At 41.3% G+C, this 24,977-nt stretch overlaps 1 protein-coding gene and 2 long non-coding RNA genes across 5 annotated transcripts in view; 1 reads left to right on the top strand and 2 right to left on the bottom strand.

The window, feature by feature from the left end:
* Positions 1-329, bottom strand: part of MEX3B (mex-3 RNA binding family member B) — a 4,155-nt gene extending 3,826 nt beyond the window's left edge. Inside the window, exon 1 of the mRNA XM_038420083.2 lies at positions 1-329. This exon is cut by the window's left edge and continues 348 nt beyond it. The gene's annotated coding sequence lies outside the window, so the exon portion shown is untranslated.
* A 67-nt stretch (positions 330-396) lies between these two features.
* LOC119862785 overlaps positions 397-24,977 on the top strand; it is a 26,054-nt gene continuing 1,473 nt past the window's right edge. The window contains exons 1-5 of one of the 3 annotated variants that reach the window (XR_006274904.1): positions 397-1,214; positions 11,538-12,225; positions 13,595-13,699; positions 20,126-23,451; positions 24,733-24,830. This is a non-coding gene — a long non-coding RNA (uncharacterized LOC119862785). Of the gene's footprint in view, positions 1,215-11,537; positions 12,226-13,358; positions 13,700-20,125; positions 23,452-24,732; positions 24,831-24,977 lie in introns of all 3 variants that reach the window. The other 2 variants (XR_006274902.1, XR_006274903.1) reach the window with 2 other exon arrangements.
* LOC122456188 overlaps positions 23,445-24,977 on the bottom strand; it is an 18,739-nt gene continuing 17,206 nt past the window's right edge. The window contains exon 3 of the long non-coding RNA XR_006274905.1: positions 23,445-24,788. This is a non-coding gene — a long non-coding RNA (uncharacterized LOC122456188). The remainder of the gene's footprint in view (positions 24,789-24,977) is intronic.

The following is a 24,977-nucleotide window of genomic DNA, read 5'->3' as shown; positions in this document are numbered from 1 at the left end:
GGAGAGGAGAAAAGGGAGGGAAGGCGAGTGCTGGAGACCGGGGATCAGTTGCCTTTTGCTTGTATATTTTGTATCTTTTTTTTTTCAGTGCAATCCGGTTTATAAGATGTTTTCAGCACACCCCCCCCCCCACGACTCCCCCCCGAAGTTTTTTTTTTTTTTTTTTGGCTGGGGGTGGGGTGGGGGGAAGAACAGCGAGAGGAGCTCCGATGATTTTCCCCCCCTTGAGTTCCTTGCTGGCCACAATGCCAAGCGATGGCAGCGTTTCTTTAAGGAGCCCCTCCCAGACTCCACTCCACTCACTCAGCGTTTTTTCCTCTTCTCCCCTCCTCGGTCTGACCTACTGCTGCAGCCAGACAGCACTGGAGGGGGGCGGGGGGGGGGGGAATCAGGGAGCCGCCGCGTAAGCGGCAAGAGCTGACAGCACAATGCTACTGACACTATCGCTGTGTGAGGCGATTGGACAGGCACAGTGCAGAGGGGCCGGCATTAGGCTGGTTGACCCACTCCCTCTTCTTCCTCCGCCCCTCCAGGCAAACTCCTCTCTTTGTTGTCTAATGCAGAACAATAAAGACTCTAGACACTGGTTCGTATGGATCAACCTTGCACACATCACTTTCCCCCCATTTCCCTTTCCTGTGTGTTAATTATTTTGTTAAAGAGACCGACTTTATTTTTAATCGACTGTACAAAAGGCCGGCCCGGAGGTCTATGAACCTAATGGACCATCTTCCACACACCCACCTAAAAAGGAACCCGCTTTTTCCCCCCCCCCTTCGGGTCATAAATCATTAAGTTAAAGGTGCTTCTTGGAGGGGGTGGGTTATTGTACAGCAGCCAGTTGTGTGCATTGCATTGGTTGATGAAACGTTTCCCTGGGCAGAAAGCAGCCACTGAGTGAGTTTCATACTCATCAATGGCAGAGTGACTCAGGGCAAGGGGGTGTGATAGCAGAATCTGAAAGCCAGCCAGTAAGGAGAACAATGCAATCGTCCTTTACACCGTGCGCTGGCTGCTAAACGGGTAGTAATCACACAACGCACTCATACTGCAATGCACAACAACAGAGGAAAGAGCCAAGAGTCGATTTCACACCGGAGGGGAAATACATTGCATTGCGCTCCTCCAAGCTAGTTAATAGGAACAGCCCCGGAGCAGCAACATGTCACGGCAGAAAACTCCGATTGCAACAGAGCGGCAGCCCAAATTCCCAGGTAGGTCTGATGTTGCCGGTCGCTTCAGTACAAAGGTTCCCAGCGCGGCTGCGAATGTGCCGAGCAGACAGAAGAGCGCAGCCCGCCGCCTACCCGGACCGGCTGGCCTTGCGCCTGCGCCCCTCCAGCTCGGCTGGCGCGGCTCCGCCATGCGCACTGGGCTTCCACGGTAGGGTTAGGGATGAGCCGACTCCTGCCGCGCTCCCCGGCGCCGAGTGAGGAGTTGGCGGCGCGGCGCGGCGCGGCTCCTCCAGTGCTGCTGCTGCTGGAGCGCGCCCCTCTAGGGGCGGGGCCCGCGCTCCCCAGGGTGGCAACAAGGCACCTCCCGCGAGATTCCCCGCAGAGCGGGCGCAGCGCCTGAAGTGAGAGCCCCCAGGGAGGGGTCACAGCATCTTAGGGAGATTCAAGCTTGGAGGGGCTGCGGGACATAGCCCCCCCCCCCCCCAGCAAGGAGGTGGAGCACCTACCAGCCACCCACCCCAGGGTGGGGGCAAAGCACCCACAAGAGAGACACTCCTCTGCGTGGGCTTAGTACTGACAGGGCAGGAGTGCAGCGCCTCCCCTGAGACAGAGCCCCCCTGGAGGAGTATAGGGCCCCAAAACCCATGGGGAAGGCAAAGGGGGAACCACACCCAGTCACCACCTTCCTGGGGAGGGGGTACTCCAGCCCCCGTGCGTACTACCTACCCGGGACACCTGCAGCGAGAGCTCCCCCATCAGCCCTGGGGTGCATCGCTTTAGGAAGGGCAAAGAGCTGGCCACGCTGGCACTTGCTGGTCTGCAAATCGGAGCGCTTTGCACATTACTGAGGTTCTACTGGACACTTCTTCAAAGTAGAAAAGAATTTTTAAAATGGATGTTTATTTGCAGGGTGGCAGAGGAAAGGAATGCGGCGCCCACAATAAGAGCCACCTGAAGAGAAGGAGATTACAGTCCAAAGCCATATGCCCTATGGAGGGGAAAGGGATGCAATATTTGCTGTGAGATGGCTCCTAGGAGGAGAAATGTGGCCCGCCCAGAGACAGACCTCACCCAGGAATGGGCCACCGTGCATGCAGAGGGCCTCTTCTCCATCCTAATGATTTGGATCATGAGGTTTAAGAACAAATACCCCTTGGAATAGAACAGCACAACTAGCACAAAAAAAATGCCCTGCTGATACAGCAGCTGGAAGGAATAGCTGCTTCTCCAAGACACCATCCTGGCCTATCCTGACAATCTCATGGAGTTTGCGCATCTTGTACTTTATGAGATTATTGTTATACAAGTGTCAGTGTGGGCTGTATGAGACTCAAATAAAACCACACTTTCTTCATCAGTCATCCTACTTGTTCATTATCATGCAGGGGTAAAGCCAATCATTTACAGTCTACAATGTGACTGGTAAATATTTATGAAGTGGCTTGGCCCTGTAACTTTAACATTTCTATTTAATAGAATCAAACTGGAAGGAAAACACCAAACATGGCAAAATGCAAATAGGTAAAATAATGCCTGGAAAGGCAAATTGAAGGCAAAGCAAATTGTGTCTGCCTGCCCCTTGGACGATGATCCATTGGAATTGCTAGAGACATATTTGCATTATATCTTTCATTGTCTCCCTGTTTGATTGGGTTGCTTTGTGCTCAAGTCTTGCCCTAGGATCTCACCCTGACCAGTCACTAAAGCATCATATCCACCTAGTACCTTATTAGGCTTCAAGATCTGATGGTGGATGGCCAGAAAAGTGTCACTGTTCTCAGCAAAATGCCACCATTCACTTACTTATTTTTATCCTTCAGTTTTTGTAAAATACATCTATAGGCACCCACATTTGCTCACCCAGTTTCCTTGCCAGCTGTCATATAGCACAAGACTGACTTTTTTTTTTTTACTTCAGGGAAATTGACTAGTAATTGTTTTCCAGTGTTGAAGTTGATGGGCACAGACTTGTGAGTAGTGTGTCTGTTTAGCCAGCTGCCTGTACAAATAAGTGTAACAAGTCACAGGTAATTGTTTACACCTAGTGTTTATTGCAAATTGCTGTCATTTCCTCAGGATGTTTGCATGTTTTATAGCAAAGCTCCAATGGCCTGTTTTCTTGCAAGGACATACTTTGGAGATGAACCTTCTTCAGTGCCTGTCCCACTTCCATGGCCTGACTGATTAACAATCAATTTTATTGACAACAGTAAAAATGAAATAATGATCAGGATCCAGAACCTTTCCCTGAGTTTCATGGCATGTTCAAAACACTCCCATTCAAGAGATTGCTTATTTTACACATTTGTTACTCACTGCTATAGATACCAGTGATAGGTTACATAAGAAAAAAATGCATAAAGACATTTCTTATAAGATTGCATAAAGACAATATTGCATTATAAGATGCATAAAGTCATTTCTTAAAAAGATGTCCAATACTGAAATAGCTCAGTTTAGGGAACCTTGAGGAGATTATAAGATCTCCTCAAGGTTCCCTAAACTGAGCTATTTCAGTATTGGACATCTTTTTAGACACTGAGTTAAACAGGATGAACCAGACATTTGCTAGTAATAGCAAATAAAAACAATACTTTTCTCTTCTGTAAGGCTCTTCAACCAAGGAGCTCAAAGTGCTTTACAGAGATGAAAGATCAGTATCTCTGTGAGGTAGGGAAGTATTATCCCTATTTTATAGATAGCGAAACTGAAACACAAATCAAAGTACGGAGATGAAATGATTCTCCACATATCGGGGGCTGAATAGTGGCATATAAGGGGGTGGAACAGCAGTTAGTTCAAAAGAGTGAATTGGTATTAGCAGTGAAATCCTGCAGTGCTGTTCCTTCTCCCTGACTTTTAAGGTTTCACATAGTAGCATAAGCGAAAGGATCACTCATAAAAAGATACTAGACTCATGCCTGGAATGCCACCTGTTCTTTGCATTTTTATGTGATTTCTTTCATCATTCTCGTGTAATCCTTGCATTTTTTCCAGCATGGGCTGAGCCTGCTCTCTGACTGGGGTCCTGCCCAAAGGTGAGAGAGAAATGCTTTGTTACTAGCCTTTCCTGCCCCACATAATAGGGAAAAGAGAAACAATCAACTCTAGACTTTCCGCCCCCTCTAAAGCACCTATTCTACTCTCAGTCAAACTAGGGTTTGAAATGGCTCTAAATTTTATTTTTTACCCTTAGTCCACAAACTCAAATTAAAAATGTAGTTCAGCCTTCTCTGCAGAATGATTTTGATACATCTAGTGCAAGGCATTTTCTGGGGACTAATTACAAGGCAGTGTTTCTTGCCTGCCATGAATCCCAGGGAAAGATCCTGGATCTTGATCATTATTTCTTTTATACTGTTGCAGGAAACATTTGAGAGTAATCTACTAAGGGAGAAAAAAAAAGTTACACTGATGTGCATTTGAACATGGCGTACACGGAGAGAGTGGGGAGATTCAACAGGGTTCTGTGGAATCTGGAATTCATACGGTCGTGTGCTTGTATGGTAGTGACCATATTGATCCTCGTGGATCCTCATTCTTCTATGAATGCAAGGAACTGTTCAGGGTCAATTCTGTCCCTTAAAATAACCAAAGACAATAAACTAAAATATTTTTGATGTGCATATTTCATACCATAACATTCTAAAGCACTTAAAAACTCTATTCATACGGAATTACTGGAAAGCACCTGCCTCTGGGGTAAATGCATCAACCAACCAGTTTACAAGAGGGGAGGATGCATTTTGGTCAAGCACATTGGGGAGTGCGGGGGACAGAATGTCATTCTCAGCCCTTTTAGCTTCTCTGTGCTTCCATTTCCCATCTGTAAGATGAGTTAATACTTGCTTTCTCCAGCAGTTTGTCTTGTCTAGTTAGATGGTAAGCTCTTTGAGGCAGCAGTTGTCTCTTGCTATGTAAATGTACAGCATCTCGCACAATGGAGCCTTAAATTCATCTGGTAGTGCTATATATATAAATAATTAATAACAACATTAGGATCTAATGTCCATTCCATTTTTTAAAGTCTCATCTTAAAGAGTACAGTACCGTATCTCAATATAGGCACTTTAACCAATAGGTATTTCAAACTTCAGATTTACACCTCTAAACCATCCCCTCTGACTCCATGTATATTAAGACAACACTACATGTATACTGTATTTTACGCTAGTGCAATTACTGAAAAAGTCTTTTTGCAATAATCTGGCAAAATAACATCCTTAGCACTGTGGGCCAGATAGTCAAATCAATTTAGGAGTTCAGTTTTGTTCATAATTTATGTATGCAGTTCCATAACACATACAAAGGAGCTTGCAACAATTAGCAATCTGTAGCCAAACAAGTTTCACCATTTCTTAAAATATGCAATAGTATTTATGTCAGGATTATTATTGAATACTTATTAACCTACATTCAACAGTGAAATCACAGAATATTATTGGGTCAGAATTTATTTTCTTTTAATGGATGTCAACTCCACTCTGACAGTTCTAGATATTTACAAACAGCTCATCCCAGAATCTAACCAACTGCAACTGTAAATGTTTATCAAATCATGTATCCACAAGTTATTCTTAGGGCCCGACACTTTACACTATGGTTTGTGTAGAGATTTTTCAATCTATACTGTTGTGGAAATAAACTATAAGAAAGCAACTGGAAACAGAGCAGTTGCTTCAGTTTTGTGAATTCCGTATTTATATAATTAACTTTCCTTTAATTTTCAGAACTCTTTGTCCAAATTAAAAGCAACCCTTTAGGACACTTTCTGAAAGAGCAAAAATAATCCCCAAACCATAGAATGGCGGTGGGCTGATAATGGTCATGCTACCACATTATCTGTTTGGAATCACATTATACAAGAGAGAGCTGTGTCCCTCATCCTCCTACTGCCATAGATAAGTGGATATGTTATATATAAACGTCTTTAGGTTAACAGTTTTCCTGCGTGGATTTGGTTTCAGAAGATTGAAGTTGAGACACACACTTAAAAAAAAAATCATATATTGTATTTTCCTTTGTATACATTTTTCCATTACATGGCTAAGAGCAATGGTCAGGGTGTTGTAATTGTCTTATAAAACTTACAGTTTTGCTTAGAATGATTATACATGAAAACCAATTCTGAAAGGATAAATGCACCTTTACTATCACACATAAAACGAGCAACCCAGGTTGCCTGCTTACTTTAAACTCTCTCGAAGTTTCAAAAGGCCTCCATCATTTTACATTTTCCTCATTTTTCACTTTGAACATTGTAGTTTAAGCAGAAGAGCATAGTAAATTAATGCATAGTAAATTTAAGTAAAGGAGAATGTAACAATAATATTGGCAAGGGGTTAAAAACTAGGGGAGGGGGAATCCCCTCTGCCCCTCTTTGCATATTGTCTGTTTAGGGCCCATTCCTGCAGACCCATACTCATGTGTGTGGTCCTGTTGAAATCAATGGCAGCACACATGTACATCAGGGGTGCAGGATCAGGAATTTAGCTTCCAACTTCCTTGGGCAAAGAATCTGGTTTATTCTTGGGACTCAAGAACCTCTGAATGCCAACTGGCAAAGGGGTTCAGAGAGGTTACAGAAATCTCATGAGTCTGGTGTGTACATTCTAATTCACCAAAGAAAGTTATGCGAGGTCTCAAAGCCAGTGTTACACTGATCATTTCACAATGATATTAATGTATATACAGATACTATGTAAGGAGATATGTATATACAGAGACTGGAAATATGTTTTAAAGTCTGTATCCAGTTATTAGTCACGAACAAAGGTGAAAAACCAGTTTTTCTCCAAATAGGAAATAAAAAATGTGCATCTCCATGTTGGGATGTAAATTAAGCATTGTAAGCTAACACAACAGATGCCCATTTATATACAAAAGACAAATGTTAAAGAGATGTGCAGTCAAAAGGGAAGCAGCACACAGGAAAAAGCAAACCACAAGGAGTTATCCTGTCTAAGAATACAGACAAACTTTGGGGGTATTTCTGGAAGTCAAAGCAGACACCCTGGTACACTGCACTTAGGAAGTAAATGGACAGCGTGCTTGCATTCAGAAAAACGGGGTTTCAACCAGCCTTGGTTGAAAATGCTGAAGTGGACTCTGAGTAACAAACATTTTTAGACAGAAGGTTAACCTGTTAGTTATGTTTAGTCTTGTCATAAATATAAAGGGAAGAGTAAACACCTTTAAAATCCCTCCTGGCCAGAGGCAAAACCCTTTCACCTGTAAAGGGTTAAGAAGCTAGGATAACCTCGCTGGCACCTGACCAAAATGACCAATAAGGAGACAAGATATTTTCAAAGCTGGGGGGGGGGGGGGGTGAGAAACAAAGGCTCTCTCTGTCTGTGTGATGCTTTTGCCGGGAACAGAAAAGGAATGGAGTCTTAGAACTTAGTAAGTAATCTAGCTAGATATGTGTTAGATTCTGTTTTGTTTAAATGGCTGATAAAATAGCTTTGCTGAATCGAATGGATATTCCTGTTTTTGTGTCTTTTTGTAACTTAAGGTTTTGCCTAGAGGTGAGTTTTGAATCTGATTACCCTGTAAGGTATTTACCATCCTGATTTTACAGAGGTGATTCTTTTATTTTTTTTTCTTCAATTAAAATTCTTCTTTTAAGAACCTGATTGCTTTTTCATTGTTCTTAAGATCCAAGGGTTTGGGTCTGTGTTCACCTATGCAAATTGGTGAGGATTTTTATCAAGCCTTCCCCAGGAAAGGGGGTGTAGGGTTTGGTGAGGATTTTTGGGGGAAAGACGTTTCCAAGTGGACTCTTTCCCTGTTATATATCTGTTAGATGCTTGGTGGTGGCAGAAATAAAGTCCAAGGGCAAAACTTGGGGAAGTTTTAACCTAAGCTGGTAAAAATAAGCTTAGGGGGTTTTCATGCAGGTCCCCATATCTGTACCGTAGAGTTCAGAGTGGGAAAGGAACCTTGACAAGTCTCTAGAAAGCATGTTGATTTCGTTTTATAGGTAACCTTTAGTTTCCAATATCCTTTTTATCTCCTGCATCTGGTATTTGATGACAAACTTATTCTTGTTTTCACTCTAAATATACTTCTGTGCTGTTATGCTGAGGTGTTAAGCAAAGTGCTGGTCCTGAGCTGAATCTTACAAGCTGGTGTATATATTGTTCCTTTGGTAACTGCTGGCCTGGTAGTTCTGTGAGTGTTCAGTGATTAAGGGAATGGACAAGGAATGCTCAGAGAGGGCTCTGGGATTGGCAGGTGCCTTTCACTAACTGCACAGAGGGAGCAAGGCCTGTGAAGACCTGGAAGGCAGTACTTGTGTTGCCAGAGGCTTTTGGTTTTAGGAAGCTGATCCACAGCAAGCACAGACAAGGTTCTTTATGCTAAGGGCAGGTAGTGGTGAGGTGCCTCATATCCCTGGATACCCCTGGGGAATGTCACAATTCTAAGACCCTGCTCTTGTGTTGGGAACTGCCGGCATGGGCCCCTGTGCCATTAGAAAGTCCCACTGAAAGCCCAGGGGCTCCCCAAAAGCATGAGAGGGTCTATACTTACCTCTCCCAATGCAGGATTTGGGCCCAAATAGGTAGAGCACCTAACATGTTCTTGGGCATTGTACAATAAATAATAATAGATTTTGCTTTAACAGGAAAAAAAAAATTCTGTGTTTTTATGCAGAGCTCAGTCTTTTCCTCAGTTTTAATCTCTGGAATGGTAGGTCACAATTATGGTGATATCACATGCAAAAACCTTTGTTTTCTTCCCTCGTCCCCACCACTTTTAAGAGTCTGTCAAGAAATGCAGAATATAATGGTTCCTTTATTCCTGCTTAGAGAGCAAAAACTTGGCAGCGGAGATCATCTCTTTGTTATACGTTTGTACAGTGCCTAGCTTTTAGACACACTGCACTACTACTAATAGTAAGAGGATGCTGTGATAGTGACCCAAATTCCCTGATGGGATCTAATTCTTGCCATAGTACTGCCCTTTAGCTTGAAGTTCAGTCATATATAGATGGGGAAGGATTATGAGTCAATTGGTAAGACTTAATCATCATCAGTTTTGGTGTCCACACAAAAAATTATTTTAAAAAGCCTAGGTACTGTACTGCACAATATATAATCAGGGGGGAGGGGGAGGGAACCCCTGAGCCTGTGTTATCCAACTGTAATGCCACTCTTTCTTACGTTAGCATGACATCCCTCAATTCTGAATTGAGTTTCTCTCTACTGGGACTGGTCCTTCTCGACACTTTTCCAGGTCTGAAGTAGATGCAAGCCTGAACCCAAACCCTACATCTGTGCAGCCCTGAATTTAAGAGTGTTTGAAGTGTGGATCTAGATCAGAATGCTGGATATGGGCACACAGCAGTTCTGAAGAAATATACTTCTTTTGTGAAACTCTCAATGCCCCAAAGCATTTATGGCAGCCAGAATATCATTGGAGTTAAGCAGACTGTTCAGGGGAATGATGCCATTAATAATTAATACTTCGCTAGTAGAAAATTGAGCAGTCTTTCTGGGTAGTTGAAAGACAATGTTTTTCCCGTACAACGATTCCCCCATACCTGTAACTCTTCCTACACTGGATGATTCATTTTCACTCTGCATAAATAACTGAAAAAGAAACAGGCACTAGATGAGATTTGCACATCTAAAATTGGACATGTATAATACATCTCTCTCACTGGCCCAGCAGATTAATAAAGAGCACGTTTATATAACACAGACATTACTGTCCCAGCAGAGGCTGGAAAGTTTTGTGTGACACAGACGCTACTGTCTCCACAAATCTGTATTTTTTGGTAAAATTTTCGTACCACAGACACTACTGTCCCTACAGTTCTGCATCTGTTGGAGAGTTATTGTTCCACATACTCTTCTACCCCAGCAGATATTGAGAGACTGCAAGAACGACAGGCAATTTTTGTCACCACATCTGCAAGGAATTAAATTGCCACGAACACTACTATCCCCGCTGATCACTAAAGCCATCCACTACTGATAGAGAGGAAACAAAAATGCAGAGAACCTAGAACTCCAATACTAAATCTGCCTGCTCATTAGAATCAATGGCTCTATCCTTCAGGCTATTTCAGGGAAAAAAAATTGTTTTGTTTTTAACTGCATGTTTGAAAGTTTTTAAAAATGAACATTTATGCTGAAACGCATTGAAGGAACAAATACCTGAAGCCTTTTTTATGTGCCAAACAGCAGAAATACAAGCTATCCATCCCTAGTTTGTTAACTTTAACCCCATGCTGCAGGTACACGTCACCTGTGCTAGCTCATTCCCAGCTTTCTTTTGAACAGATGTTTCAAATTGTGTAGGGGGAAGTGGGGGTTTAGTGAGGACAATAATATTTAGGTCCAGACTCACAAAAACACCTATACCTTTCGCACATGTCCATTTTAAGGGGACAAATACACAATGTGCCTCCTTTAATGATTTTACATGCTTAAGGTGGGAACACACAAGTGTTTCAAAATTTGAGCCTTATTGTATTTATGCAATTTGATCCTTCATTGCACTGGTGACAGACAACAGTAATAAAGAGGAGTTATGGTTTATTTTACCCCTACATTATCATGGCCTGTCCCCTCCTTTCATGGAGATGGAGAGGACTCCAGTCCCCTGTATTTTTAGTCATGGGGCTTGAGCAAATCCCCTGAGATTGATGTGGTTTGGGGGTAACATCCCCTATTCATTTTGCAGGAGGCCGGTGGGCAAACCCTAAACCCCAGTACAATGATTTGAAGAAATGCTGCAAAGGGAATCTCAGAATTCTCTTCAGGGTGTTCTTGCCCTTAGTTCATGGTTTTTTGGTTGTTTTTTTAAATCTTCCTCTGAGGCATCAGGAATTTTCAACTGCCAGGGGAAGAATACCAGATGTAACAGAGCAATGGTCTGATACAGCACAGCAAATCCTATGCTCCTTTGGAACTGATTGTGGGAAAGTGTTAAGATTTTGGCTATTCGGCCAAAGCAAATGACATCTTAAACCTTGTCATTTACTTGCCTGCGCTATCTTTTTCAGATCTCGCGTCCTACTGGTTAGTGGCAACGGTCTCATGTTTGAGTAATTCCATTTACTGGAAATCCGATATTCACATGCTTCGTTTAAGGAGGGTTTGTTTATTTGGCCCTATCATCCCAATGTGCAGTCATCTTGTGTTGCTTGTATGTACATTATTTCATTTCGGAAATGCTATCTTTACCAGAGTTCATTTAGAGAACAGTTTCATCAATAGTGCATACTAAAGAATTGGCTCTTTTCAGTGCCCACTGAACCCTTAGTATTTCCCCCCTCTCTCCTGAAAAAAGTAAAAACAGATGGAATTTAGAGAGAGAGAGAGAGAGATGATAATGTTGTCTTCATTCCAGGGTGTGTGGAACCCTAGGCTGGAACAGAAGCCACTGAGGAGTTTTGGAGTTAGACTGAGTATTAAGGGTAGATTCTAGCACACATTCACTTGAGCTTTGTGCAATCTAGAAGAGATGAATCTCACCCAGAAAGAAAATCCTCTGACTTCAGGAAATACTTGGCCAGCTTTTATAAGGACACTGTTTCTTCTCTGAACAGATCACACTGCTACATTTACTGTGGGGATTAATATTCATTTCAGCATGAGTGATAAACCAACATAATTAGGAGAATAAACTGACTGCTAGAAGATGTCAACTCTGCATTCTTTTCCTGATTATGAAATACAGAATAAAAATGTGTTTTTAAAGGGCATTTCTTTGTACCAACAAATGAAGGAGAAAGTTTCATTTCTACTTCCTGAAATTAGGTTCAGAATCATACAAGTTTTGATTTTCTTCCTTTATGCTGAAATGCAGGTTTTCCAAGCATTATGGAATAAGTGTTACTATGGCACCCTGGGTGGATTCAAGTCTTGCATAGCCGACTGTGTGTTGCAAGCTATGATCACTACAGATTCCAATGCTAAGAAGTCTCATAACCATCTGAAGATACAGTCGAATCCACTTTATTTTCTTCAGCTAGAGATGAAAGAAATGGGAAGATTTAAACAAAAGCCATACTTATGAAAAAAGAAGAGAGAGGCAGGTAAGCCATTTCCTTGTTAATGTTAACATGGCTTAAGTATTTTTGCAAATATTTATCACCATAACAAACTAGAAATATTGAAATTTTCTGGTCTAGGATTTTGTCCTTTTACACTCCTGCCACCTCATTGACTTTAACAGGCTCACATGGATGTAATTGTGGACAGGAGTTTGTCCCTTTTGGTGTAATAGAGATTTGAGCGCAGCAAAGTAACAGCTCAGGGGAAGAGAAAGAAGGAAATAAATACACTAAGTAATTAACGATTATTTTGAAAAAAATGGTACTGAGCTGTGGGACCTGGTTATATTTTTTGTTATATTTTAAAGCATTTTAAAGCTTGCTGGAATTGTCAGATGCTTTGAGTAGATCTCTGTTTTAATTTCCAACCCCAGTAACAAGGAACAGCTGCTATCCTCCAGCATGGCCCAAAATAACAACTAAAGGCAGTCACTGAGAAGTGACTCTGAAAATGGCATTGGAGGCTTTCATTTTTATTGCCTTTCAATAACTCAGACTTGCTTACTTTACAGTATAAAAAGAGTTGAAACCTGAAAAGTACCTTCCCTCTCTCCCCCGCACACACACCAGTTTACAACAACTACAACAAGATCTGGGGGTGCTCAACACCCCAAAGATGACGTTGCACAAAGATGTTTATCCTAATTGCTAGCACGGAAAATGCCCTGTGATCTAGAAGTCAGGCTAGGTTCTTTCTGGCTCATGCATCATCATCAGGACTGAAGAGTCTGTAATCAAAGCATAACTGACTTGTACTCCTCAAATCTGCTTGAACAAGGACTCCTGGTAGCCACAGTTCCAGCAGGAGAAGCTAGGAGTGGGAAATGGATTATGTTACTCCCTATTGCTTCCTGTGCAGGGTGGTATAAATTCAGAGGGCAGTGTGGCCTGACCTGATGGCACCCATGAAGAGACAGTGGAAGGGAACAAACAGCTGGCACCCCAAAGAGCTTAGGGGGAGGTTGGAGGTCTGAAGGTCCCCCTCTCCAAAAAAAGCAATGGTGGGTGGGGAGAGAGAGTGGTGTGGACATCCAGCAGAAAGACAATGCTGGGGGGAAGGTGGATATATCACAATGATATATGTTGCCATGACATTTTTGACCATTTTGTTTCAGAACAAAGATCTACATCCAGACAAAAAATTCTCAGCATCATATTCCAGTTCTGGCAGCATCCTGATGGGGACATCACTGGGTCAACCCATCTTCTCGTTTACATGCAGGGATCAGATCAAACTGACTTTTCTGACCATAATCCCACTCCAAGTCTAGTCCTAGAAGAACATCTCCTTTTTAAAATACTGCAGTTAATTACTGCAATGCTGCTTGTTGACAAGTTGTTTCTGTTACAGGAATAATGCCCTGCCTGGTTCAGATTTTACTTTCTGTACTTCGTAGAAATTTAGATGAAGTCACCATCACTCTCTCCCAGGAATATCATTAATCCAGATAGGGAGGTATGAATGTACTGTACACGTTGTGTCATGTCACTCTAAAGCAAAATGTCTGAGATTAATTGTTAAAAACACATGTACATGTTAAACAGAGATGCTATCACGTAAGGATGGATAATTTATTTATACACAAATAATCCATATATTTAGCATATCCAATTTCCACATTGCTCGTTCAACATCCCTTTCACATTTAATCATACATTGTCCTATCTTTGTCTCCTCTATTCTTCACTTCACACTATTTTTCCTCATCACTTCCTTTGTTTGGGAAAGTTTTCCACTTTCTCTGCACCATCCAGTACTTCTTGCAAATCCCTCCTCAAAACCCACTTCTTCTGTGCAACATCTCACCGTTGATCTCATTTGTTTAATGATTAAATATATGTGTAGGCTTTTCTTTTCTATTACATCACTGTAATATCAGAGTCCCTCGTGTAGATTAATGAATGGATCCTCTCAATAGCTCTGCGAGATAGGAGAATCTTGTTATCCCCATTTTATAGATGAGAAATAGAAGGACAGAGAGATTAAGGCCTACATTTTCAAAGTGGCCTCTGATTTTGGGTGCCCAACTTGAGACACCGACAGTCTTGATTTTCAGAGGCTCTGAATATCCACAATGCCTATTGCAATCAGTACGATTTATTTCCTAGCCCCACCAAATTCAATTCCACATTTCACCACAGAAACACACACACACACACACACACACACACACACAAAATCAATTTACACCCTGAGGGGCTAGGTTGATAACCATAGGACACCCAAGAATTCTATTGGGGAAGGATGGAAAAGGCTCTGACCATATTTGACTTATGCCTTAGATGCTTATTTGTTGCCCAGAGAAGCTCAGATCTCAGATATATAGCTGGGTGGGGTCAGAAGCAGGCCACAGGCCCATGCTGTCAGATATGACATCCGTACCCTATTCTATCTACTGTTAAATTTTATTATATCAACTGAGGGCAAAATCACCACTATACCAGAAACCCAACCAATCCCAATCACAACCCCCATCCAATCTGCAGAAAAATGAAATCCGAAAAAATCCCCTAAAGCAGGGACCAGAGCTCTGTCCAACACCCCCTTGAAAGTATTATATTTCAGGGACAAAATTCTGCTCTCCATTACTGGTCTTGCATATTTATGTAGTTTCAAACAAGCCAACATGTCAGCCACTGAAGACTTTAAACTTTTTTTTTTCCAGTTAATTAATATTCCTGAACTTTCCCTTTTCACTGGGATTGCAGATCACTGCGTCTAAGGGCAACCTGCTTCAACTGAATTGGAGAGGGTTCAGAGAAGAGTCACAAGAATGATTAAAGGATTAGAAAATATGCTGTCAAGGTTCCTTCCCCACACTGAACTCTAGGGTACAGATGTGGGGACCTGCATGAAAGGCCCCCTAAGCTTATTCTTACCAGCAGGGTTAAAAGCTTCCCCATGGTACAAACTTTGCCTTGTCCTTGAACAGTATGCTGCCACCACCAAGTGATTTAAACAAAGAGCAGGGGAAAAAGATCACTTGGAGATGTCTTCCCCCAAAATATCTCCCCAAGCCCTACACTCCCTTTCCTGGGGAAGGCTTGATAATAATTCTCACCAATTGGTACTGGTGAACACAGATCTTAAGAACAATGAAAAAATCAATCAGGTTCTTAAAAGAAGAATTTTAATGAAAGAAAAAGGTAAAAGAATCACCTCTGTAAAATCAGGGTGGTAAATACCTTACAGGGTAATCAGATTCAAAACATAGAGAATCCCTCTACGCAAAACCTTAAGTTACAAAGAGACACAAAAACAGGAATATACATTCCCTCCAGCACAGCTTATTTTACCAGTCATTAAACAAAAGAAAATCTAAGCGTTTTCTAGCTAGATTACTTACTAACTTAACAGGAGTTGGAAGGCTTGCATTTCTGATCTGTTCCCAGCAAAAGCATCACACAGACCGACAGAACCCTTTGTTCCCTGCCCCCCCTCCAGATTTGAAAGTATCTTGTCCCCTCATTGGTCATTTTGGGTCAGGTGCCAGCGAGGTTATCTTAGCTTCTTAACCCTTTACAGGTGAAAGGGTTTTGCTTCTGACTAGGATGGATTTTATAGCACTGTATACAGAAAGGTGGTTACCCTTCCCTTTATATTTATGACACATGCCTTCTATATCTATTTAGTTTAACAAAGAGAAGGTTAAGGGGCGACTCAATTACAATCTGTAAGTACCTACATAGGGAACAAATATTAAATAACATGCTCTTCAATCTAGCAGAGAAAGGTATAATACAGTCCTATGGCTGGAAGTTGAAGCTAGACAAATTTAGACGGGAAATAAGACATACATTTTAATGGTGAGAGTAATTAACCATTGGAACAATTTACCAAAGGTCATGGTGGATTCTCCATCACTGACAATTTTTAAATTGAGATTGGGTATTTTTCTAAAAGATCTGTTCTAGGAATTATTTGGGCCTGTGATATACAGGTGGTCAGACTAGATCATAATGATCCCTTACAGCCTCAGTATCTGTGAATCTATGAATGAGAGACAGAAATCTCTTCCTCAAAACTCTTCTGAGCTATGTTAACTCTACTTCTGAGAAGGCCCCAGAGCTCCACCCTCCCTCCCCCTACTTTCACTACAGCTCATGCCACTGTGGCTTGAAGTCAGTGGGAGCACAACCATGAGTATGCCAAGAAGAGTAATCTGCTGAAGAAGTTAGAGTTGTGCAGGTATTCAGATTCGCAGTTGAGAGACATGCCTTCTCCTCCACCCATCTCCCTCTTGGCTAATTTGCTTCCTGTAACAGCACACACACATACTGAAAAGAAAAACAATTAGAGAGAAACCTGGAAGGGACTGATTAAAAGCACAAGCAGCAGAAGGCTGATTCCTCATTCATTCATGTTGGGCAGTATTTGCATAAAGAGTCCATGTGGATTCAATGGGACTGTTTGTGTGAGTAAAAGTGCAACTCAGCCCAAGTAACAACTGCAGAATCAGGCCCCGAATAAACAAGCAGGAACAAACAAAAACAGGGATGGCCCCAAATGAATCAGAGTGAACACAAGCCATGGATCAGGGGAGCCTCAAATGAGAGATTGCTCCCATGCACCCCAATTAAAAAGTGTCGTTAGCAGTAATGAATTCCTCCATAAATATGCATCAAACCTATTGGTAGTCACGCCTGTCCTCTTGCTTCAGGGAACACAGACTATACCACAAAAAGAATCCCCTCCTTCCCCCCTCCTATTCTCCCACACCAAAAAAAAAAAAAAAAAAAAAAGGAAGAAAAAATCTAGCAACAACCAACAAAGGCACAACTAAAGCAGTAATGGAGACTAACTGAGCTGGAACAGTTGTTTTGATGTCAGTCAGGGAAGGGTGGGAGGTCCAATCAGAGGGAAAGAGAAACATGTTCATAGGAGACCCTGTAACCTCTCACAGGGAGAAGAAAAAAATGTATGACTGTTTGTCTGATGAGAAGGGGAAACAGCAACAACTTTATTGATGTTGCTTTCAGTGAGTAACAGCACTGGGGGTGAAGGAGTGACTGATTTGACCAAGGGCCTGGTTTACAACAGATGCTCACTTCTTTTCTTCCATTATAAAGCACAATCTCTCTCTCTCTCTCTCTCTCTCTCTCTCACACACACACACACACACACACACACACACAAAATCGGATTTCCAGTAGCTGTATTGTCCCATTTCCTGAGAGCTGTTGCTGCAACTCTCAACACTGCTTCTGTGAGACAGAACAATTCTAAGTTTATAAATCATTAAAACAATGCATTTATTTATCAAACGTTGGCTACCCCAAAGATAAAGCCATTGTCTGGCTAGAGAGCAAATCCAATCATTCTAATGAAATCTCAGGGCTCATGCTAGTTGGATCTGTTTAAAATGTTTCCAGTTAGGTTTGTCCACAAGCTTCAAAAAGAAAATCAAAATATGCCTCTCAAATTGATGCAATGATGCTTGTGGAACAGAACTGCTAACTCACATGAGATCAGGGACTGAATTCAAAGCTAGGATGTTTTTGAGATCATACATTAAAGATCACAGAATTGTTATAAATCACCTCAAACTTTAAACATTTGGCTGATTTACTGATTTCAAAATGTCTCTGAAAAATACACACCACCACCTACTGGAAATTATGAATATAAATTATTTATATAGATGGATACACACACACACACACAAAGGTGCATTAAAATGGATATGACCTAAAAAGCGAGCTTATTTTTACATTATTATTTTTGTACATAAATGTATTCCCGTGTATGTGGCTTCCACATATTGTAACAAAATAGATACATTTTAAATGGAAACTTACAGAAAAATAGTATAGAGACAGGGCAGGCAAAGTAATATCTTTTATTGGACCAACTTCTGTTGGCAAGAGAAACTGAGCTCTTAGAACTCTGTGTAAGTTCAAAAATTGGTTCAACAAGATATGACCTCACCTACTTTATCTCTCTAATATCCTGGGACCAACATGGCTACAACAACACTGCACAGAAAAATAATAGTTTATTTTGAAGCTATTTCACATGTGAGGGAGCCTCTTTCATTAATGGATCAGTGGAACATATAATTTACAGTTTAAAGCCATTTCTGAGTTGTGGTGAATTACTGCGCTGAACAACAGAAAGTTGGCAACAGGGTTCAGGGCCAGACATAGTGGGCTTTATACTCTCCTCTGTTCCAGCACACTTGTAGGCACAACATTTTCTCTCCACTAACTATGCAATAACATCTGAAATAGGAAATGGCTGGCTGGAGGGGGCCAGCACATGGGAACAATCACTCTAGGCAGCACATTCCACTCTGCATGCAGTGTATGGAACACAGCTATTTGCTGCTCAATTTATTGCTGTTCCAAGAAGCGCTGTATCTACCTCTGTTTCCTCTGACCCACACAAGGTAAGATCACATGAGCATTTCTGCTGCTAAAGAATTACTGGTGGTAAAGCAACTGAGCAGGCTCTCTTGCTGGTGTCAGGAGGTGCTGTAGGGTAAGGGGCTACGTGTGGATGCCAAAGCCCTTTGACACAGTTTTCACCATCTGTGCCATCCAACTTTGACCTTGTATTTGGCTGGCCATATCCTCTGTCCCTTGGGCAGCCACACTAGCTCCCAGATTCCAAGGGGATGTTGATATACAATAGGCTCCTGAAAAGCCTAACAACATTTGAGGTGAGAGCTCTTTTTCCCCACACTGAAACACATCTTGAGCAAACTCTCTGCAAGCTCTCTCCCTTCATTTAAGTTCAGCTTTCCAGATGGTATCAGTTCTGACCCACAATACTCTCTACCGACCCATTACTGAGCAGAGACTGCTAATCAAACCACCTTATCTGATGGTTTTATGGTTGCAGGCTAGGGACTAAATCAGATTTCAATCTGACATTAATTCACAGCACCACCTAGTCACCTAAAATTTACATATGAAGCACATATACAAGAATATATGCACTATATCCCTGTGCTCACACACAAATAAGCAAGGATTAACTAAATGTAATAAGACAAAGGGTATTAAAAATCAGACCACCAATTGCAAAAGTTGATTTCCAGATATGAAATCCTGCTAAAAAAGCAACCATAGACACTGACTTATTATTCTACCAGCTCTAAACAATTTATCCAAAGATTCTAGCATTTTATTTTAATATTTTTATTATTATTACTCACCCAATTTTAAGGTCTGGGTGAATAAGTCCCAATGGTATATTAATGTACAATTTTTTTAAAATGAAATATTTGCAAAATTATTTCTCTCATTATCCGCCCAGCTCTTACGTTATACAAAGATATTCCTTCTGACAAATATTTGACTAGCTATACAGTGGTCTTCAGATGTGCTATGCTAAAGGATGACACCCAGTAGCAGACACTCTGCTCTCTCTTCAATATGTGCATTACAAATAGTATTTTAATTGAGTTTACAATTCCTGAAAACTGGAATGGGTTTATAAGTCAGTTTAGAAGCTGAAATACAAAAGCAATCCATTCACAGGCTGAAAAGCTAAAGAATTTGGTGAAAAAAGGGTGCAGTGTGGGTTTGTGAAAAATTGCTATCAGTGGGGGGAAAATGGGAATTTATTCCTTGTGCCTAGCTGTGTCAGTCTATAGTTGTGTTAAGGGATTATTCAGGTGAGCCTTTTTGCAACTGTAACATTGCCTGAAATAGGGCATGGTTCCATTCAAAAACTCCATCAAGAGAGGATGCTTTTCTTGAAAAGTTTTCTTCAGTAGGGGGTAATTACCAGCACCTTTAAATTATTGTGATCTTTAGCTGAACTCTCTTTCTGGAAAGGGAAAAGAATAACATCTCATTTATTGTATTTCAAGGATTCCATTTAATGTGTGCTCAATTTACATAGCAAAGTTGTTGTTTTTTTTCTCATTGCCAGCCCTGCAAACTCAGCCTGGGAATCAAGTGTCCAATGAAGTTATTTCCTTATTGCACATCATACCAGTTAAAAGTTCTGCAGGCCCTATTCTACACATGTGCAACTCGGTTATCTTCACATCATGCTCTCAGTGTTACTTGTACAACTTCATTGCTTCCAATAGTTTTCACAGATGTAAGTGATTGGAATTCAGTAAACTTTCTGATGCACATGGAATCTCTCTTTTTCTGCTATGTCAGTTGTAAACAGCAGTAAAAAACATTTTACTCACTAAAGCAAACAAATATGACTCTGAACACACAGAGTAAGGGCTGCTGAACACACAGGGCTGCTGAGTAAGAAGGTGCCATTTTTACATAGTAACTTTTCCAAGTAGAATTGCACTTTAAACATTTTGTGTCTCTTCTCTCTATGAGAAATCCATAAAACACACAAATGAAAGACCGATTCAGTGAAGGCAGAAAATGCTAGGGTGTTTTTCACTGTCCTGAGGCCAAATGCCAGGGCCCTTCTGGATCATGCAGAAAGTCTAGTCACAGTATCTTATTCAAGAGAAAAGCCATCTGTCAACAAACTAGTCACTGGACTGATTCAGAAACAACTGAAAATAAAAAGCCAATACAAACATGCAGATGAGCCTTCAGTCAGATGCCAGTGATAGAAAACACGAATCCCCTCCGCCCAGCATGGCATTTGGATCCAGCCATTTCTGTCTAGGGGGGAAGCAGAGCAGTGACAATTCAAAATGATCTTCCAACGATGACCTTTTAAATCAATCAATATGATCATGGAGAGATAAGCCAAAGTCCTATATTCAAATACCTCCTGCATCCACCAGCAGCAAAGCCAAGTGTGAGCGGATGTGCTATCACATGCCATTTAGAACTGGAGGAAGCTCTACCCTTTTTTAATTTAAACCCTGGCTGATACAGGACAAATTGATGTTTAGTCCCGGTCTGACAGCAGCTAATTAGAGTCCTATTGTTCTATGGATTTTCTCTTCTGAGTGGCTAACCCTCAGACTGATCACTTTGTCCAGTGCTAGCCAGAAGTTGGGACCACCAGTTTCTTCACTCGTCCCCTCCCTTATTCCCATCTTTCCCCAACGGGAACCTCTCTCTCTCTCTCTCTCACTCACACATACACACACACTTCTACCAACTTCCTCTACAGAAAAGGAAAATTAACTTTATTGCCACTACTCCAGTCCCTAGTGCTTTGACCAGAGCAGTGAAGGTTACTATGGACGATCACATGTTTTGCATGTGTGTAGCTTCAACACAGACCCCTGGCTTAAGATGCACTCCAGCCTCCACTTGACAAAGGTAATCATAGAAACGTAGGATGGGCAGGGACCCCAATAGGTCATCTAGTTCAGTCCCCTGCACTGAGACAGGACTATGTATTATCTAGACCATCCCTGACATGGGTTTGTCGAACCCGTTCTTAAAAACCTCCTCCAGTGATGGAGATTCCACAAACTCCCTAGGTAATTTGTTCCAATGCTTAATTGTCCTTATAGTTAGGAAATTTTTCCTAACGTCTAATGTAAATCTCCCTTGCTGCAATTTAAGTCCATGGTGATGATTTTTTATTTGTATTACAGTAGCAGGTAAAGGCTCCAACTGAGATTAGGGCTTCATGGTGCTGGCATGGAACAAATACACCGGGAGAGACACTCCCTGCCTCAAAAAATTTACAATCAAAAGAGATAAAAGAGACAAAGGGTTAGAGAAAGGAAATATTATTTCCTACATTTAACAGATGAGAAACTGAAGCAGAGCGTGATTAAGGCCCTGATCCAGCAAAGTGCCAAAGCATGTGCTTGAAGTTAAAATGGGGCTGATGTGCGTGCTTAAGAGCTTTGTTGAATCAGACTGAAGGTCACACAGGAAGATTGTAGCAGAGCTGGGATTGAACCCAGATCCTTTCTCCTATTTCAGGGCCCTAATCACAAGACTATCCTTTATCCTGAAAGGAGAATGTGTTTTATAAAATCATCCAAAGTGCACTTTTGCCAGGTTATTCTCCCCACAGACACATAAGACAGATAATGCTTTGTGAAGCAGATCCTTCAGTAAGAGAGAAAATGTGTGTGCAGTCACTTCATTTCCTGATCTTGACTTTATATTTGCAGGTGGAAGATTACTTCAGTCATTTGAATTCTGCACCAACTCTGCTTTCCTAGTGGTAGAAATATTGAACACCGCTGAGAGAATCAGGATGATTCAGAACACCAGACTGTGCCATGTTAAATATACAATATACTTCAATTTCAGCAACGTTTAAAGAAGAAGAGTTTCAGCCTTGCACTAATTGAAATCACCCTGAAGCAGTCAGAGCTTTTTGGAGAGCTAAAATCATAATTGCATTCCTAAAGGCAGCACCCTGTGTAAAATTAAATGTACTTGAGTATTCTGAAAGCTTGACTAATGCAGCAAATGATTGGTCCTTGAGGACTGCTGTAGATATTTGTCATTCAGCATGGAATCAGGTCAGCAGCTAAAATTAACTACCCACCTCTTACCTATACAGCATGTGGAATCGCTGCTCTTCGTTCTGCTCAGTTTGGGGCCTCCCAAAATGTGTTCATTCTTACTGTGAGCCTAAATTATGGATTATCAATTAATACTGATGGACACCAATCGTTCCTATTGTGTTGGGAATCAGACTCTCCCTTTGACTCCAGTCTGTATTGATTGGTTCTCGGGCAGCCTGCCATTACTGTTTGCTGCCTCCTACCCCATCCCCTGTTAATCTGCCTAAGCAAGGCCTGCAAGCCCTACATAAATGATCATTTCTCTTCATTAGTGTGATTCTGCCTGCATGAATTTGGTAACATATGGGATATTATCATAAAGCAGCCTATTTCTCCTATTCATTTTCTCCTTTATGAAGATTATGAAATGTACTGCAAGTGTATTGGACACAATAAAACAGGAGATTCTACTGTATAGTTTATTGCTGATTTCATTTATCAAATGCAAATAGCCTCCCTTTCCCCAGTAACATTGTGCTAACATATTATAAAAACTGCTGACTCTCCCTCCTTCATTTCCTCTAATTTATTATGGGTTTGATCTGTAATGCAAGGATGAGATTTTAGTGATCAACAGAACTAGCAGATACAGTCTGATGGAAAAACTAGAAGTACAATAACTGTCTAGTCAACTCTAATCATCTCCACAATCTGACTATGCATGAACCTGAAAGATAATCATTTTGACAATGGGTTATGTATGTTCAAAAATGTGCTTTATACCCCTCTCCTTTTCCCCGATTTCCTGCCTATTACAAGAAAGAGCAGATAACATGAGTCTGCTGGGGTGAGTTGTTTTCATGCTACCACTGAATGGACACTTTGCTTGGGAACGTTGTGGATATAGGTATAGTTCCACCTACTTGTGAGATTAATTAGTAGGCGTCTCTCTCCATTTAATTAGATGTGCATGCCCTCTACTGGTGCATGTATACATTTTAAAGAAAAAAAATCACATTCTACACATCTAAATTGTTTGATAACATACTAAACCAGGTAAGAAACAATTCTTCAGTGCATGCAGCTGCCAATTGCTTTCCCTGAGTGCAATATGTAATCATGTGAATTCAAACCATTTTACTAGCTCCACTTTGACCCAAGTTAACTGTTTTGTCATTGTTTGCGATTATTAGTTTTTTTAAGCCTGGTCACTTATGCCATTATTGCTTGGGTTTGATTTAGAGGATTAAAACAGGTCATTGTGGTTCCACGTCACATACATTTTTAAGACGATTTTCTGTATGTACTGTTCCTTTAAGAGGTGTGTTGTATGGGGGAGCAGAGCAGAGCCACACAAGCCTTGCGCTACTGACTACAGACTCATGGGCTGAGTTGCTCCTGAGTCTTCAGCTGCAGCAGGACTTCAAGAGAAGACCTCAGCTTTCATGGATTAATCCATTATCAAAAGCTGCACTAGCTACTGGGTAATCTGCATTAATTACCAGTAACAAAAATGCAGCAAGCCATTTTAAGCAGCAGTTTGCTCCTTAAATTGCTTCCACCGCTTATCCCAGCAAAGATGTTGAGGGTTCATAAATACGGCCATGTAATCTTTACCCTGTACCCATTTCTCAGGCCTTTTACAAAGATTTTCATCGACCTATATTGTTAAGCAAAACAAAAACAAAAGTTTAAAATTAAACAGGAAAAATAGAAGAGAATGTGGTGAATCCCATTGCAATACCTCTTTGAAAAACTGGTTTCATGCCTCACTAACAGCAATAAAACAGTGGATGGTTGAGGCCATGGCTAGATAATTGCTCTGGTGTAAATTGATCTGTTCGTAACGGGTGCACAAAATCATTGGCACAGTTGCCACCTGCAAAAATGGAGAGAATGGGTTAACCAGAGCACATCCAAATGGAAACTCAGGAGTGAGAGTAATTGAAGGTTTTCCAGCCCAAGGCAAATTAGAAGTTGCATGAATTTTAAAAGCTTTTCATCTACAGCACTAGACTAGCAGAGTGCAATGATGACTGATGCACTGACCTGCTCCAGTGATGTTTGGGTTATATGAGGAAATGTTTATTTAGATGCGTATCAATGAGTCCTATCTTTTTTCTTTTAGACGAAGTTACTTCCTGCCTCTGCAGAAGTGTCTGCATGTGGGCTAGAGTACAACTCCTACACAAAGGAAAAATGTCAGCAGTCATTCAGTAGTAAAAGGTACCATCTTTAGGCTTCATTTCCACTGTGGCCTTAGCTAGACTAGGAGAGTAGGTCATGTTTGAAAATGTGTTAGTGAGAACAATTTTTAACATGACTTTGCACCTAGTGTGGACATATTTGAACTCCTCTCAAAAAGCATTAGGT

This window comes from Dermochelys coriacea, chromosome 10 (assembly GCF_009764565.3).
Source record: "Dermochelys coriacea isolate rDerCor1 chromosome 10, rDerCor1.pri.v4, whole genome shotgun sequence".
Classification (NCBI taxonomy): Eukaryota; Metazoa; Chordata; order Testudines; family Dermochelyidae; genus Dermochelys; species Dermochelys coriacea.
The sequence above is the reverse complement of the archived record's forward strand: the minus strand, read 5'-3'. Positions and strand labels throughout refer to the sequence as shown.